This window comes from Strix uralensis, chromosome 1 (assembly GCF_047716275.1).
Source record: "Strix uralensis isolate ZFMK-TIS-50842 chromosome 1, bStrUra1, whole genome shotgun sequence".
NCBI lineage: Eukaryota > Metazoa > Chordata > Aves > Strigiformes > Strigidae > Strix > Strix uralensis.
This window is the reverse complement of record NC_133972.1, coordinates 26,138,886-26,156,030: the sequence shown is the minus strand read 5'-3', so window position 1 is coordinate 26,156,030 and position 17,145 is coordinate 26,138,886. Positions and strand designations below refer to the sequence as shown.

Sequence of the window (17,145 nt, the reverse complement as noted above, 5' to 3'; positions counted from 1 at the left end):
AATGTTATTGAGCAGGCTGTTCTTTAAACAAAAAAACCATTTTCCAAAATCCTTCCTTAAACCTGAAAGAAAAAGGAGATGTTTAAAACTTCTCTCTCCATTTTTACAGCCTGTAGGAAATTATACATGCACATGACAAGTCTCTTTTCTTACACTTACCTTGCAAAAAACTTACTGAAAAAACTAATAGGTTCATACTTGAGGTATCCAAAGCTTTCAGAAAAAGTACCTGAGGACTTCGTAAGCAACAAAGATTCAAGCTCCATTTGTCCAAGCTACTATACTGTAAAAATATATTATTAACTTTGTCACTTTTTATTATCATTATTATATTTTCACAGTATGGTGTTCTTCCTGTACCCTCTCTACAGTAGACTGATTTAAAAACTGTATGTTGAACACACTGAAAAGCAAGAAAGGAAACTGACCTCAAAGATGCAAACAACCATCCTTGCAAACGAGCAGAATTAAGCAAAAAGCTCTTGTTGCAACGTTCGTAAGGAAATCTAGCTAAATGTCTTACTGAAGGTTACAATAATGACACTGTAATAGTCAACATTTAAAACAGAGGCCAATGCTTCAGTAGAAGCCACAGTCGATTTTAATTCCCTTTGACAGAAAACAAGATCAGTCGGAAGGTGACACAGACCACCACAATATGCAGCTTTAGGGAACCGCTGGAACCCCAGGCAGTGCTCTGCTTTGAGAAGTCACACACTGTGTAACTGAGCTCCACAGCACAGAGGGTTGCTTCAAAGCTAAAACAAAAACAAGAGCATCACAGACACACGCTCGTGCAAATAGTTCCCCCTCAGGAAAAAAGCTCAAGGAGGCAAATTGAAGGAACGCTAGGAAAAAAAAGATCATCATCTCCCTGGAAGACTGCACAATATAATTGTATTGAAAATTGCTTCCCTCCTTTTCCCATCCTGAATAAGAATGTGAAGTTGAAAACCTGATGTTCTCATGCTTCACAGCAAGATTAGTGTTCTATTTTCATTTCTAAGTGACTAGTTGTCCTACCTTTTTTTTTTTTTTTTGGTGAGAAACGGCTTACATTTCCAAAGATTTTCTTCCATAGGAAGTAAAATCCAAAATAAAACTTTGAAAACTTCAAACATTTTAATTTTCCCCTCCCCCTTAATAAAGGGCAACTATATTCTTCTGCAGCTAAGACAGGAGCATAAGACAAACTGACCAGAGAGCTTGGGAAACATTTGGAAAATTAACTTAATGTTTGCAGTTATCACCTAGTCCAAAGCTTTACAGGCTTCTATCAACCATATTCTTCCTAGGTTAGGAGAAGTTTAAATAAAAGCAATGATTTATTCTCCCTTTATCCAAAACAAGGTATTGCTCTGAGTCTTACTATTCTCTAGCTGACTTAAGATAGTTTTAAAGAAGCCTTTTTGATTCATCCTTTCTGTGCTACCTAGCTTCACATTATAGTTATGATACCAGCTGCTGTTCTACAGACCTGATAAAGAAGACGACACCAGAAACAGCAACTTCCGTGTAGGATTCAAAGTACTGGAACTTGATCAAAACCACTCTGCTTAAGGTGCTGAATGAACAGAACAAAAAGCAAGAACCTCCGCTATTCTAGAGTGTGACAGAACAACTCTGTGGCGAAAGGGGAAGGAAATAACCCATATTATTGATTTTAAAAAAGTCATTGAAAAAAGATTTGAGAAGAGTTGAGGTGTGGTGGTTCCAATAAGAGCAAATCAAAGAGGAGTTAATACAAAAACAACAAACCATGCTAGACAAAACTGATTAAACACATTAACCCTTAACAAAACAGACACTAGGCCATGCAGCTATAGCATTATCCTCTTGTGGGTGTGCTTTTTTGTATTTTAGGGGGAAGGAAGGTACAGTGCTTGATTTATCAGCACCCTAAGCTGGTTCCAAAACAAGAATGAAAAGCTTTGAGAAAGTTAAATATTAACTTTCATTTTTCCAAAGTGAAATAACTTGCTTAATTTTGAATGACCTTGCTCTTACACAGGGTTTTTTTCGTACTTTACAGCTCTTCATCCCCCCCATTTGCAAATACAGACAGCTCAAAGTAGTAGCTCTCTACTTCTTACAACAGCAAAGACCATTTGCCTCCATCTCCTCACCAAGTCTCAACCCACTTCTCTTTCCATTCTTGCTTCAGCTTTGGCACCCCCTCTTCACCTATAAATAGCTTTTCATCACATGGAAAAGAAATGCATATTCCTAACAAATGCACTCAAAATACAACTCTATGCTAGATATAAAATAGAAAAACTGAAAGAACTATCAGGAGTACACGTATTAACAGAGATATGCATGCATATATATCTAACATTAGTAGGCCTGCATTTACCTAACTGCAAAACGTTCAGTAAGAGGAAGCCTCGGGCTAGGAAGAGATCAGCTCATATGTATGGCTTGCTCCTTTCTCCATCTTCAGCCTGCAGCAGGAGAACAAGCAGACCACATTATGTGTTCCCTATTAAGAGCTGTTCCTGAATCTTGAAGGAGATTCAGACCTTTTAGCCTGCCAGAAATTCTCAGGTATTGTCCATATTCTTTGGGTGGATTGGCCTTGGCTGGACACCAGGTGCCCATCAAGCCACTCTATAACTCCCCTTCTGCAACTGGACAGGCGGAGAAAAAAACAAAAAAAGGCTTGTGGGTCGAGATAAGGACAGGGAGATCACTCAATCACCATCATGGGCAAAACAGACTCGACTTTGGTAATAAATTCAACTAATTTCCCCATCAGAGTAGGATAATGAGAAATAAAACCAAATCTTAAAACACCTTCCCCCCACCTTTCCCTTCTTCCCAGGCTCAACTTCATTCCTGATTTCTCTACCTCCTCCCCCCCAAGTGGCGCAGGAGGACGGGGAATGGGAGTTGCAGTCAGTTTGTCACATGCTGTCTCTGTTGCTTCTTCTTCCTCATTCTCCTTCCACGCTCCAGTGTGGGGTGACTCCCACAGGAGACAGCCCTCCACGAACTCTTCCAACGTGAGTCCTTCCCACGGGCTGCAGTTCTACACAAACTGCTCCAGCGTGAGCCCTTCAGGCACAGACTGCTCCAGTGTGGGTCCCCCATGGGGTCACAAGTCCTGTCAGCAAACCCACCCCAGCGTGGGCTCCTCTCTTCAGGGGGCCACAGGTCCTGCCAGGAGCCTGCTTCCTACAGGCTCTCAGCCTCCTTCAGGTGCATCCCCCTGCTCCAGCGTGGGGTCCTCCCCAGGCTGCAAGTGGAGATCTGCTCCACCGTTACCCTCCATGGGTGCAGGGCACAGCTGCCTCACCAGGGTCTGCACCACGGGCTGCAGGGGAATCCCTGCTCTGGTGCCTGGAGCACCTCCTGCCCCTCCTCTTCACTGACCCTGGTGTCTGCAGAGTTGTTCTCTCATATTCCCACTCCTCTCTCCCAGCTGCTGTTACACAGCAGTTTTTTTTCCTCTTCTTAAATACATTATCCCAGAGGTGCTACCACCATCACTGATGGGCTCTGCCTTGGCCAGCAGCAGGTCCATCTTGGAGCTGGCTGGCATTGGCTTTATCGGACACGGGAGAAGCTTCTAGCCCTGTAGCCCCCCCCAATACCAAAACCTTGCCACATAAACCCAATACAATTCTTCTGAAATAAAACTACCCTCAAAGAAACCTGCCAGCCAGTGACACCCTCACAGAAGACTGAATGCAACTGGAATCATCTCTGATGTTTTCCTCAGTAGGTCACCTGCTCTCTACCACTTGCTCCAAAACAGCCAATTCACAGCTTCTGTTGCTGCCTGCTTCCTCCTCTCTCTGGCTGATCTTAAAATCCTGTGTGATTCCTTTCCCTACTTATCCCAGCCACAGCAACTGCTAACTACTCCTTCACAGCAGAAATTGCACCTCCTGGATCTTCCTGTGGAGTGCACTGCCAACCATGATGTATGGGACCAAACAGTTATGTGACAAGATGCCAAACAAATGGGTAAATAGAAATTACTATATTCTCAGGGTCACACCCACAGGATGTGAAAGATAGGCAGAAAAAGCTATGAGATACCCTAGGAATGCAAAGAAATGCATTCCAGGCATAAGAAGAAGAAAGAACATCCTTTCATACAGTAAGTACACTAAAATTATCTGTTGACAATTCATTTATGAAATAATAATGAAAAATTGAGGTGCTATTTTCTGTGCTAGAAGAAAAAAAAATCACAGTAATTCATTATTTTGTTAAAATGCTAGATGATATATTAGTATTTTCCATGCAGAGAAATCACCTTACAAAGCCTGAATATATTTTTTTTATTTAAGGCTTCAATTTATTTTTGAAACTAGAGAGAGGTTCCCAGTTGTTAAGTAGTATAATAAACTCTCTGTTAAAGATTTTTCCTCCCATCCTAAAACAAAGATAAATAGAAACTTCAAAGGAAGAAAACTGAATAGCTACACCTGAAGGGAAAAGCATATGACTGCTTTTGACATGATTTTATTTAGTGGAAATACTCTTGTTATGCAGACTCCAGGTCTAACAGGCCTAAGTCTGTTTCTCCAGCCCAGAGGGATATTACGATAATCAGAACATCTTTCTTTCTACAATTACTGATCCTACAGGATTACACCCAACTAGCACAGCGCATTACAACAACCTGAAGCAAACACCAGTTTTAAGCCATCTACAAAACTAGTCGATTCACAGCTGTCTCGGGGGCATCTCCCAAGGCACAGTGATTTCAAGCACCCTGAAGCAAAGGATGAATGAATGACACCAGCCATATTATGTCAAAGGGCAAGCAGACACGCTCCCTTTGTCACACAGGCCATGTCAAGAAAATAAGTAGTGTCACCAATCCCACCTTTCTATATAACAATTTAAATAATTCAGATCTTCCTATCCTTCTTTTGGAATATAAAACCTGAAGAAGATTCTTCAGACCTCCCCAGCCACAATCTGATACACACATGAGCAATTTAAACGTAGGGCTTTTTCCTTTCTTGGTATTGATCTTCACACATATTGAATCCTTTTATAGAAGGTATTAAGATACACCTACCCACGTGTATGAAAAAAAAAAATCCAAAACGCTCCAGAGAAAAAGGAAAATATTCTTTTAGCACTGAGAACCCACAGATATTCTGTATCATCAAGCTCCTCTGTGACATGCTAGAAATCATTCATCAAGGAGACGTTTGGCTCCATCAGTTAATAATTCCTTTTCTCTACTGTAGTATTCTCTGTGCACCAGCACTAGCAGCACATTGTCTGCCTACTTATCTCTAGGCAATTCCTCTGAAAGCTTTAATGCAGTGATTTTTATTTTTAAATCCTTTCCTTTGCTGACTGCATGCAAGCTGAAAACAATTATTAAAAACATGGGAAAATAAACAACACAGTGCTTATATGAAAACAAGCATCTGTAAAAATAAACAGTTTTGTGGCAAAAGCTTTAGACATTTAAATAGTAACAGAAATGCAACATGGACTCCTTTCTTACCAACTCTATGTCAGGTTGCCCTTGTGACAAGCTTACTGCATTCAAAGGCTGGGAAATAGCCAGTTTGCTTCTTCATTTTTGGGGTTTTTTTTAGTTGTTTGGTTTTTTTTTTTTTAAAAAGTGTTGTATGAAAACACAGTATCTCTCTATCTCTCTCACATACACACACACTTTCTGGAAATACTAGTTTCTTGCTTTTAGACAATAGTACCAAAAGAAAAAGATTTCAGAAGACATTAGGAACGGACATGAGAAGAGACCAGCTTTTCAAACCACCCTAGAATAAATTGTAAGTCATTACTTGGTTCTCATCATTAAACAAGCATATAGCACAGGGGGTTGTTTTTTTCTTTTCTTTAATATAAAACACTTCTTTTCTTAAAAGCAAAAGAAGATAAGTGACAGAAGAAAGTCCACACATAAAAAATAAAAACCTTCTAAATCATTGTAAACCCAATACATTGGGTTGCCATGTAAACCTAATAGTCATCAATTCTGACCTTGAGCAAGGACTCCTCTTGTAGTCTTGACCTGTATTTCATCAACAACACCACAAACTGTCATACTGTAAAAATTAAAAGTTAAAACAGACAACCAATCTATGTAAAAGTATAATATATATACACGTACCAAGTATATATCAAAATGTAAGATACAGATGCCTGGAACCCCAGTGTCACTAAAGCAGTACCAATCATTAATTTGACACACTAGCTACCAATTCAGCTCAAGTTCACAATTCCCACTTAGCATTTCCATGAAGCTTTTCCACTTTCAACTATTTATTCTGAAAGAGGAAAGAGCATAAATGCACATGCAAAAAGACTACTGTAAAAACCATTAATCACCAGCTCAAAAGGTATACCTCTCCAATTGAGAAGTCTGACAGATTAAGGTGATTTCTACAACTGCAGTAAAAGTGATTTTTTTTTTTCCAATTTAATGCATTTTTGTTTTGAGTTAAGCATTTATGCTTAACCATTGCAGAGCAAAAGAACTTTTGCCTTGGTTTAACTTCTGAAAAGCATTCTCAAACTACCTAAGGTCACTTGCTATGTGCATCTTACTACTTGACAAAAGAAATTTTCTTGTAAGGATTTATAGACTTCTCTCTTCTTCAGCAAAGTCACACCCATAGATCTTTTAATGGTATTCCATCAACAGCATGCAAACTACAAAGGCAAAATTACAGCTTAATAAAGAACTAAAGTGAAAGAGCTATACACAGAGGTTGTTGCTAGAAGTACTGCAATATATAACACAAATCTCTTATAAAGGCAATTTTGCATTTCAGCTTTACAAGCGTCTAGTGTAGAAACATGTACAAGATCAGATGACCACAAACATGCTTAAGTTCCACAAGTAACATATCTGTACACTTTGCTTACAAAAAAACACGAGCTTTTGACCTGAAAGAACCTCCTTGAGCTGTGAACAGAAGGGAATTCTATCCACATAGCTTCTATCTGGATGAAGACCCACAGTAGCCTCTGAACATTACTATGTTAATGAGAAAATACATTTTAAGAAAGGATCCCAGAACACCAAGTGAGATATTCTGAAAGCATCTTCGAAAGATGGAACCAGATAATGACATCCATATCAATTGTCCTTTCTTGATTACCGCTTCCCTCCCATCACAGAGAATAAACACATAATTCTCCATTATTGTCACCTCAGGGTAGCAGCCAGCTTGACCTCAATTATTTTAAAGAAGCAAACAATGAACAGCAAAATTGGAATGACTTGTTATATAATAGTTATTAAGGCTTAGACACGTACATCCTATCAATGAAGCTTCAAAGAAGCAAGTTAATTTTCACTTGGCATGTAATTTGCAGAGACACAAAAAGTGACGGAACAAACAGAACAATACCTCTGACAATCAGGATGGCAGCTAATCACCAGGGCACATTTCTTTTTCTTTTCAGTCCTTGCCTTTGCTGTCACAATTCTATTTCTCCCCTTGGAGGAGAATGAAAACAAGCTCCACCCACCCCCATCCGCTATTTTGTTCTCTTTTCCCTAACCAGGAGTCCACATAATCTCTGTTAAGGGAACAACTGAAAAGCCAGCTGCTAACTATCTTCATTGTCTCATCTAACAAAGGATTATTTCCTTTGGGGTTTTGTTTTTTGCTCAGCCTTCTCATCAAGAGCTCCACAGGGTGGTTCCTTGTGAGGAAAACCTTACAGAACAGAGAGCGAATGTCATCAGGGCTGATTCTAAAAGCTAAGTCGAAGACAACTAGGAGAAAACAAGCTGCAGAGGCGGCAGTCTGGCTCAATTGTTTCCTGTTCTTGGCTACTTTTTCCAGTCTGCTGCTTCCATTGACGCCACTGCTGTTCCACTGGTCGCCATCACCAGCTCCAGGGGCTATGAGCTCTCCGGGGACCTCAGCACAGGATTTACACTCCAAGGAGCAGCTGTTATTTACTGACTCCTGTCATGCACTTTCAGAATTGCCTAGTTAATTTATTCATATACTAGACATGATCCTATTCTCCATTCTTTACACATTCAATTCGTATTTTATACCTTTAAATTCTGTAACTTGGACACTCGCTGCATATCCTTATAACATAGTATCATTCTATTTTGTGTAGACAACATACATTAATCATTTGATGGACTACAGACTTCTTACTCCCTAGTCTATTATCCAGTAGCTTATTAGTCACACCTCCAAGATCCCTTGCTGTTAGTTGCACACTTACAATAATTAGACTTCGTATTTTGTAGGTCTGCATACTATGCTCTAACCCATAAGACTGTTGGTTTGGGGGAGGGAGGAAAAAGGGGCTAAGGGTCTTTTTTTGTTGATGGGTCTGGAAGCCTTAAAAATTCCTTCCAGCACCAGAGAAGGAAAAGCACTCTACCTTCCCAAGAAATTCTCAGCCTGTTGCAACTCAGGTATATGGGAAGAAGCTCCTCCTTTTCTTCAATGCTTTAAAACAGGCAGAAGCTCAGCAAAAGGAAGTGACCTAACCACCTGTTTTACAAAAGCATTTCTCTGCTCAGAAGAGAAAAAGACAAGATATACTTAAGAGATCTATCTTCAAATACCCAAGAGTGTATGACATCTCTGTCAGCGTTCTCTGGGATTTTATGTAGACACTTTATTTGGATGCAAAACACTCCCAAGGACAGCCTGACGGTCCACGGTGAGTTTCTACAAAACTCCACAAGTAAAGAGACACCAGAGAGGTTCACAGCCCTTGCAACACACATGCTAGTTAGTAGAGAGGATCTAGCAGCTCTGGCAGGATCCCTGGGAATGTTTCCAGAAATCTCAGCAAAACACCTCACCTACTTCAGGCCAAAACAAATCAGATACTTCTCTTTGCTACCTCAGGCAGACTCCTTACCACACTTCTTTATGGCCACAGTTCCAGACTTAAGGTTAAATGCATGCTTTCTATATTCAATCTGTCCTTCTCACCTGAGGAATGAGTTAGTGAATGACAAAGGAAACTGCAGGGGGAGGAAGGAGAAATTACAGAAAAGACCTTGTGTCCATGGAGATGGACTAGGATGAAAAATTCAAACCTTGCCAGAGAATGTTTCAGCAGACAGCTGATCTTGGATTTTCTAAACTAGAGAATGCTTTTAATCTTAATCAATACCCTGAGATATTCAGCTCCCCTTGAATGGTTTCATATTTAATGGCTGGGGGAAGAAAAAAAAAAAGCAAGCTTTTGCTAGTTATTCTGAGAATCCCTTCTTGCTGCTTAAGCTCTGAAGAAGAGAACACTTCTCCATTCCAAACCAAGATAAACTTCAGGTTCTTTTTCCTGTGGATGAGGAAGATTTACAAACAAAGTACTTAAACACTGGAGGAAAAGAAAATTCCTCTGACAGTGTCTTAAGAGTGTTTCATGGAGCTACTCCACAAGTCTTTAGGTGAGAAGTTAAAGCTTTTAGGTAAAAGCTGTCTGCCATAATAAATACTCAAGTTAAAGAGCATGATTCAGACAAACTGTATCAATGAGCACTACTTTTCCCCACAAATCAGAGTGACTGGGCTATACATTTCCTGCAAAATGATCAGTATCAATCTAGCACTGGTCATTTTGCCACTGGAGGGAGATGTCTGGGGACCAGAGTCTATTGCAGGAGACATGACAGATTCTCTTTTTTGCCTGTTGCATTAGAGCTCCCTGTGGATACTCCGACACGTGTAGGTGGTAGTGCATGACATTTGCTACCAGTATAAGGTTTTTACAAAAACACAACTAGTAAGTGCTAGGTTCCCCCACTGTGAGCTCTTTTCTTGAGCATTTGCTAATCTACCTGCTATATTAACCATATCCTACTAATAGTCACCTACTAAGACTTACCATTTATTATCAAAGATGATAGTAAATGGTAAGTCAATGGGAGCAGGGTATTGCGACCTTGAGGTAGAACCATAGGAAGAAAAAAAGCAGACAGTGGCTGCCAAGGTTGTCTTCACACCCCCCCCACCCCCCCCACCCCGAGTTGCTTCCAGTCATCCAGAACCAAAACTTAGAGCAGCAAAAGGAAGGAGCTTGCAAGTTCAAGTAAATCTTGGACAGCAATTGGCTGCCATCTAGCCAAGCAGGAAGCACACTGCTGTATTTTAAACCACAGAATGCAGTATTGAGAACACAGCTTTAAAAAACACCATGTGGGAAAGTATTTTTATGCAATTTTACTATAAAAATGACCTCAAAATCTGCAAGGAAAGTCATTAGGTTTAGTGATTAAACATTGCTTATACACAGATGTTATTCTATGGGCTCTTCCGATTAGCAGTTTTTCTTACAGATTTCAGAAGGATCACTTTGGTGAAGTTAATAGCTATAGCACTGAGCTGGAAAGCATATTTTGATTATCACCAATTAAGGCACGTTTGTGAATTTTAAGCATTCAAAAGAGCACCTAAAAGGTTGCGGCTAGTCATTAAGTCAACATCAGCAATCACAGGAAAATTCTATTAGTTTACCATGATACAGCATACTACTGATAAAACCTGGTTTTTGTACTTGAGTGAAATCAGTCTTCAGAAGATAAATGTTCCAGTGCAACATGGTGCTCGAAAACATATCTCTGAATCCTTTTTAATTTCTTTTCTATTTTTAAATTATTCTGTTCCACCTGGGAATATATAAACACACATACAGCCAGAGTAGTCCAATATCCCATGCAGTACTTATCCAAATTTCAATTGCTTCCTCCCTTTCCGAGCACTGCTTATACTTCCTTTCACCCACCTCTGAGCCACCTAGCTTGTATTGTCCAAGCATAAAATAAAGTTTTATTTCTGTCTTTTAAACAACAGTGTGCAGTACACACTGGAACGACCTTCAGTTTTAATCAAAGTAGATACTACTTCCCTATCCTACAGTCAATTCATCTCCTGTTTTCTGAAAAGCAAGTGAACTGTCACTATCAAGGCTATCTAATCTTGCCATTCCTGAGCCTTGAATAAAGTGTACCTCTATGACTTGTGACAAAGCATTCCAAATCCACCCTCGACTTCTCCGCATGTCCCAAAACTGACTGTCAACTGGTTTGACATCATTAAATTCAGAGCACTGAAGTGATTCAACATCCACTACCATGATTCTGAGTAGCCAATTTATGACATACGGTAGAATTGCATTTATACAGCAACTTTTCCACAAATTCATGTGTTTTATGTCTGCCAGCCTAAACCTACCAGTAAAACTGCAATTGGATAACTGGGATCTTTGTCAGAAAAAAATGTAAGCAGTCATCCCAGAACACAGTAGATATCACCAGAAGAACATGCTAAGCAATATGTGCAAGAACACAGGACCATTCTTCCTGGACCAGAGACAAATACATGAATCATAATAAAAATTAAATGTAATTAATCAATTATATACATCTAGTGTATGTATACATCTAGTACCTGTAATACAAAGCTACTTAAAAGTATATGCTACTTAAAAGTATAGGCAGATATATAGCTTGTTGGATGAAATATTGCTAGCCATGATGTTATTTGCCATGTTTTAAAAGCATATTGTCAGAAATCAGAATTGCAACCATAAAGCAGGTAAGCAGCTGCTCAAAAGCAGCTAACACACACAAAGTTTCTAAAGCATTCAAAACCTGCAAGCCAAGCATTAGAGATGGAAATAACAGTAAGAACGTAGCAAAAGCTGCTAGAGATCAGGTCTTTCTTAAATAACTGATGAGAGCTATAGTGTTTACTATTCCCATTTGTTGTAAAATCAAAATGTTTCCTGTATTTCTTAGTGTAGTATGCATCACTTTGGGTGTTACACAAGGAGTTGAAGATTATAGCAAGTCCCTCGATAAACACGTATAATAATGTAAACTGAATGGTACACTTAAAATATGAGCCATTTCTATGGTTACTTTCTCCTGGAGGGCGTTTACGTAAGTACTTTCTGTACTTAATATTTGAAACTTGGCTGGCCACCTAATATTACACTGTCATCTATTACCACTGAGAACATTCAAAAATATCTTCTACTTAATCTAATAAAAATAGCATTTAAGTGTGGGTTAACAAAATATCCTATGTATCTTGGAAGCAGTAATTTGCATTATAAACAGAGTTGCAGAAGGTAAGTGCACCTTGTCGCATTCAGGGTTTGCCATGCAGTCACCCAGAAACCCACGCTGAAAGCAAGACCACTACACAAGCAGCCATGCAATAGGATCCCCAATCCGAGAAAAGATTTACTGAAGTATGTTTTCTTTAAAGCTTCATTTTCAAACTGTCAACTCTAAATTGAATCTACTGCAGTATTTGTGGTTTGTGAAAGTAAAAGCCTTGTAGCTTTCAAAAAATGTAGGTAACTATGATACACTATGCTGGCTTATATATGTATATAAAACAGAACAGTTGAATTCTGGTTTATGTACAAAATTAAGTGACAGTTTTGAAGGCATACAAATACTGGAGACTGAATTCCCTTCAAATCTGACTTCTCTCAAGCTCCTTTGGGAACCTACCATCTACCTAAAATTTAATGAAATATTTTAGTAACTGTAAAAAGTAATCTTAGCTTCTCTGCAATTGCTTAAGAAAATGAGTGCTGCAGCAGTCTCTGAATGTAGCTATAATATACACCGCATTATCCCTAATTTATAAATTGCCATTTATTAAATGATTGAAAACTGTTGTCTTTACACATGCTCAATTACTACTAAACTACAGGCTGAAAGAAAAATTTAATGTTTGCATCATTTATATTTTTCAGATTTGGGAGGGGGAAAAAAAATAATCAGAAATAATGAATGAGGTTCACTCTTGACATAACCTGCATGGACAAACAGTGTAATTTTAGAAGAACATTTGCTCTATGATTCCCATAGCAACCTTAATTCTCCCTGCCTAGGCATCTGGAATCCAGGATGACTCAACCTTCGCACGCATACAAAATCAAATGCACAGAACAAGGTGTAGTTTAGGAAGGTGTAACATATGCACTCTTAGCAACCTCAAAGATACCACAAAGGCAAGGTAAAGATTCAGAGAACACAAGAGCATTCAATTCAAGTTTATGTGATTTAATAATTATGGGTGTGTAGTACTAGAATAATTTACATTTCCTCATCCCAAAAGTAAGACAGTTAATGCTATTTACTGAATAATTTTTATAAGCACATGCACATTTACTACTTAGGAAGGTACTAGACTGACACTCCCAGAGATTTAAGCATCCTATGTATCCCCTGAGGAGACATGCTTTTATTGATCTTTGCAGTACTAACTTCAGGTAGAATAAACAGACATAAGAGATGAGACTTCTACAGACAAGTCAAATAGCCCCCAAAGAAACTGCCACAGAAGATACCAAATAATTTCATCTGTTCTATATGCTCTAAATTCGCTTTTTGTCTGTAAGGATATGGATAACAGCCAATCACAGTAACATTGCTGAACAGCCAGAAGAACATTTCTGCATGCTTGCACTGGTATTTTCATACTGTATGAGGCACACACATTTCTAGAACTGGGGCCAATATCAATTCAGAAGGAAGTGCAATAATAACATCTGCAGCTGCACTCTTTAGCCCTCACATTAGGTTTGAAACTGGTTTATACTATTACAGGTTTAATGCCCCTAAACAAACTATAATGGCTCCTGTTAAAACACAGCTGGGAGCAACCCTTTCAAGATCAACCAGCTCAGCTGCAACTAAGCTGTTAAACATACCCGAAACAGCAATTTGTATTACAACACTTCTCAATTCAAAAAGTGTTTCTAAGCACGGTTAAATAGTAGTAGCTGTAGTATAACTTGCACGAGCATGTTCTATGCCAAATAAGTATCAACAACTGAATTAAGATTTAAGGCCTTATCCTACTTTCTACTGACTTCAGTGGACGCAGAAACTGACCCAAAGGTTTTCTGCTATGTTTTCTTCATACCACTAGCCAAGAAGAAATCGTTGCTTTCTGAGAAACAGCTATGGTTTTGGTTTGCATTTTTTGCAGTTTTTCATTTGGACATTGTTTTAGACTGGAGACATTAGTCCCTGTTTTCCACACCCTGCTAATTAAAATGAAATTTGTGACAATGGGTTTCCAGACAAATGAAAGTGTAATACATACAATACATATAAAGTATGGATGGAGTGGTATTAAGATGTAACTTATTAAGTAACATATCTCATTATCTGACCAGCATCCATCTATAGTTACAGACTACCTATTCCATATATATGATACAATACACTTGATTAAAGATGATCAAAAGGATGACCCTTTAACCTTTAATTTACTATGTATAGTGGGGGGTGGAAGATATTTTAAACACAAGCCCACGAAAAGCTGGAGATCTGTAACTAACAGAGGTTCCTCCTCTGTGTTTTTTCGCTTCTCTTTCCAAATTTGCCACTCACTGTACCACCATATTATTTGTCCAAATGAACACAGGATACTTAGATTTCAAAAGTGAAACACTCTAAACACTTTCTGCAGTACCTATAAACTACCAAGATGAAACTCCTTGATCAGTCCAATAATGCAGAAATTTATAGAGTATATTTACTATAGCAGTTTTGAAGTGCAGGAAGACTCTAGTTAGAAGAATCAACCACAAACTGCCACAAAGAAAACACCACAAAGCTACTTTTTATACTAAAACATGTCTAGAAGGAAAAACAGACATGATTTTAGGTAACTAGTTTTAAATCTGACTAGCAAAGACACAGCAGCACAGACTTCAGCAGTGCTATCACAGCTCCAGTCCACGGTTATCAGGCCTCTCACTGATAAAGCACCGACATTACTAGGCCAGAAAGACTGAAGTTAGCATAGTTTAGCAGTCCATCCTACATCCACACCTTTTAGTTAGGTGAACATGATGAGACCGTTTTCAACCTCTAAAAGCAAGTATTTGATTTATTAGCCATGCAATTCTGAAGGTCATCTTTGTCACAAAGCTTGCTCTCATCTTCCCACACTCCAAAATCAATGAGAACCGTCAGTGAAAGCAATAGAGAGGAATAGATCTAATATAAAGCACTTTTCCCTATTTACATATACGTTTATCAAACTAATCAAAATTATACACATACTTCACTAAACGCTTCCATTAGCAGGATTTTTTTAAATGTTCTTTGTGCATACTTCACACTGTTTATGCATGACCTGTTCAAGGATCTGAAACAATTTTTTTACATGCAACCATATCACACAACTGTTGCACGTAACCTCAATGCTATGCAAAACATCAAGAGCTACAGCATTCTTTTTGTTAGAACTGGCATTAGATTGATCTTATCCATCGACCTTTTTATGAACATCCAGTGAAACAAAAGGAGGATCAAAAAATTGAAATAAAATGCAAAACTTGACTTTTTCAAAGCTGAAAAGTAAAATTTGGCATGGAACAAAAATCATCAGTTTTTCCCCTACTACCAGCTTAAACACTGATTACAAAGTTTTACCATCAACACACTCACAGCTTAATGTATGTCTTTGTGTGTTCACATGTGAAAGTCCTAGAAGTCTGAATGCTTCCCCAAGTGGTTCAATACTGCATCTGCTTTTTCACCTACAACACTGCCTGTGCAGTGCTATTATTCTGTAACAGAACAGTTCTCCACAGACAACAGCATTCTTTTTCCCTAACAGTAGCTAGTCACAGTTCCTAATTTTACTATCCAAATATTACAGTGACCTGAAGATGTTCACTTCTCGCTTGAAAATCCCCAAAGTGTTTTAGAATCATCTCTTTCTCCTGGTAGCCACATAGATGGATGACTGCAGCCCCACCAAACTGCAAATAAACCTTAACTGGATGGCTGCAGCCCCACCAAATTGCAAATAAACCTTAATCCATGAAGCCCTAGGTGCAAGTCCTCGATTTTCCATATATTGTAAGGGAGGAGGCAAAGAACTATCAGCTAGTTGCATAATTCCTGCAGGAATCAAATGGTAACCACGTTTATATATGGCAAAGAACATGCAAGAAGCAGTAGGACTGTCATCTTACCAAAAAGCAGTCCTTTTCAAATTCTGGAATTGCCCACTGGCACATCAAATAGATGTCACACTGGTGAAGGCCCCATGAAATTTGGATCTCACTGTACCAGATGTTCAGAAACACATGCTGATGACTAGTCACTGTAGAGTATCAGAAGTCGCAACAAACACCAGATTTCAAAGGGATCAGAAATTCCTCTATTCACTTTTTTAAATTATGGAAAAAAATATTTCTCTAGACTTCTTTCTATTAACTTCATTTAATTTCCCTAAACTTCTGCAAATAATTAATATAAGTTACTACATACTGCAATTCTTGGTTCTTTAACAACAGTGGGTAACACTGGCAGAGGTCATACAATAGTCAGGCACTCTCAGCCAAAATAAACACCATTCCAAGATGAAGTGTGCCACTATTATTTAGTTCAGTGACAGCTAAAATTTAGTATGCAGTGTGACGTGGTCACTGGGCTTTATGTTCCCATTAATTTTAACCGCCTTGCAGTAAAGAATTCTGCAAGCATAGCTCTTATCACAAATTGCTAAGAGGATAATAATATGCATAGTTTAAAAAACAGAATTCAATTTCAAGACCACACACACTTAGGTTACCATAAAAATCACTTACTAAAAAAAATCAGCTGAAAGCACCCCTTTAATGATAAGTTATGGCCCAAATAAAGAAGTAGGATCTCAAATAATTCTGCATAAAAAGCAACACATAACAAATCAGCCCTCCCAAATTAATGCATGGTGAATTTTAGTTTTGATATAGCATTCCATAAATCAGTATGAACTGGACTATTAACATCACGTTAATATAAACAAAACTCTGATTTAAGAGAACAATATTGAACAAAAAAAATTACAGTATGATGGAAAGTAATGCTCCTGAGCTCCTTTTCAGTTCAATGCTATACAAAATCAGCTTGAGTATTAGAAGTCAAGGTTTTTCGGCAGTCAAAAGCTCCATATCCATGCTCAATTTTAATTTACCAAGACTTTAAAAAAAGGGTAGAGGTCTAATTTCACAATAAACATCTGATACATGTGTCATTTTGGAGCCCTACACAGTTGCTTTTACTACCTTTATAGAATTTTGCATGTCACTGTGGTGCTCAATAGACATCTTTGCTATAATCTGTTTTAAACTAAAATTCTCTATGCTGTCTAAAAAAAATAAATAAATCAGCCATAACAA

The 17,145-nt window shown here is 38.4% G+C and overlaps 1 protein-coding gene across 2 annotated transcripts in view; it reads right to left on the bottom strand.

Annotated features, from left to right (window-relative positions):
• OSBPL10 (oxysterol binding protein like 10) overlaps nt 1–17,145 on the bottom strand; it is a 120,051-nt gene that overhangs the window by 51,266 nt on the left and 51,640 nt on the right. The gene's annotated exons all lie outside the window — the stretch shown is intronic.